The sequence below is a fragment of the Camelina sativa genome, chromosome 20 (genome assembly GCF_000633955.1).
Source record: "Camelina sativa cultivar DH55 chromosome 20, Cs, whole genome shotgun sequence".
NCBI classification, from domain to species: Eukaryota; Viridiplantae; Streptophyta; class Magnoliopsida; order Brassicales; family Brassicaceae; genus Camelina; species Camelina sativa.
Genome location: NC_025704.1, coordinates 26,418,633 through 26,420,854, shown reverse-complemented (window position 1 = coordinate 26,420,854; position 2,222 = coordinate 26,418,633).

Below are 2,222 nucleotides of genomic sequence, written 5' to 3'. Positions count from 1 at the left end.
TGAGTAAAAACTTAACAAAATGTATTTATAGAAAAACATGGAAAGCCCTAAAACATAAAACAACAAGATAGAGCGTCGGTTTGGGAATCGGGTTGTCCAAGTGGCGTGTCGTCAGTCCTGAGTGTGCGTCGGTCAAGCTGGGTAGAGTGGAGGGGTGTTGGCTCGAGCTGGGTCGAGTGGAGTGGTGTTGGCTCGACCCAGAGTGGTGTTGGCTCGAGCTGGGTGTATACACATCCACTAAAACGATGATAAATCTTTAACCACACCTCCGATTGGCTTGAAATAAACGGTATTTGAAAGATGACTCAATTCCGTACAACTTTGATCAAGACGTCAAAAGCTGAATCCTAAGGAAAAATCTTCACTCGACTCGATCAAAGAGGTGGAAGAAGTCGGATGATTGGCGTTGTCGGAAGCGGGATGACATACATTCCATGCATGATGGATCGAGTGGGATGATGTTGCTTCTTCCTGGGAGCGCGTCCAAGTTGCATGTCGGTCGAGTCACATTGCTTCTCTCCCGGGAGCGTCGATCGAGTCGCATGACGTCCATTCCGGGCATGCTTGGTCGAGCCGCATGTCTCAACCTCCATTCGGTTCCAACAGTCTGGATGTCTCCAAAACACCTGAAATAACTCCAATATGCAAGATGTATGCAAGACAAATGCAAAGACTACCTAGATATGCATATTATGCAAAAGAGACTAAAAACAATGCAAAACAATGAGTTAAGAGAACAAAATGAATAACAAATGCATGATGAAAGAGTGTAAAATATATACATATCAATATCTCCTCCTGCTGCTCCTGAAAGTTCACTGAAGCGTTCATGGGTTACTATGGTTAAAACTCCAGGGGACATGACTAAGGTCGATTTGGCTGTGGAGGAGATAGATGGTATGCCTGCGGTCCAACTACCAAATAAGGTTTGAGGAGGCTCATCCTCTTTAGGAAGACTTCCATGTGGGGAGATTTCTCGCAAAAGCTCCTTTTGTGGGAGGGATCCATGCCTTAGTGAATAAGATTCGGACCCTTGGGGATAAAACAATGAAGATTGATGTTTTTGCAGTGGATAACACTACGGTGATATTTCAAATCCGGGATAACGTACGCAAACTTGTGTGTTGCAGAGAGGTATGTGGAATCTGTGTGGTGTTCCAGTTGTTTTATCTAAGTGGAGACCCATTGCAGATATGGAGCCGAAAGAGATTAAGACTATCCCTCTATGGGTTCTAGTGAAGAATGTTCCTCCAAAATATATTTCGTGGGAGGTCCTAAGTGCAATCACGAGTCCTCTAGGTACCCCAAAAAAGTTACATTCTGATACAGAGTCGTGTAAGTCGTTCATTGGTGGAAGTGGATTTAACAAAATGTCGTTTAAATTTGAGACCTCCAAAATATATTTCGTGGGAGGTCCTAAGTGCAATCACGAGTCCTCTAGGTACCCCAAAAAAGTTACATTCTGATACAGAGTCGTGTAAGTCGTTCATTGGTGGAAGTGGATTTAACAAAATGTCGTTTAAATTTGAGAAAGGTGGTGATACTATAGTGGAGTTCGTTTATCCTTGGCTGCCAGCTCGATGTACTCTCTGCTCTAAATGGGGTCATTTGGACTCAGTGTGTACAAAGAGAAAGAAACAGGTGGCATCATGTCCTGGCACAGTTTTAACAGAATGACCGAATAAGAAGAATGTCGTCAATGGTATTCTGGTGTGGCGACAGTAGGAACAGTTGCACACATGCCTGATTTACAGAAGGGGGCAACAGCGGATACCTCATCTAAAGTTGTTGAGGATGGCATGGATACGGCGGGTGACACAGAACTTTGTTGGACAACACCCACAAAAGGTATCCGTAGCCCAGTGAAGCATGATTCTAACAAGGAGGAGGTTTCGACTATGTCAAATTCTTTTTCATGTCTTAGTGATAAGGGGGAACAGGGTGAGGATTTGGATACATCAGCGGATGATTCTAGCAATCCTAGTACTATTGTGGAGACTTGTACTACAGATGCTACGTCTCATGCGGATATCAAGTTACAGGAGAAACAAAATCGTGTGGGGGGAACTGATCCTGAACGGCAGGAGACTGGTATTTCCATTTGACCTTCTCTGCCTCGCGCTTCAAAGGAGGTACATAAGTTTTTGTCTAACACGGGTTCCAAGAATAGTAGGATCCAGGCTCCTACCTCTCTAGCAACACGTAATCCCCGCCCCCCCCCC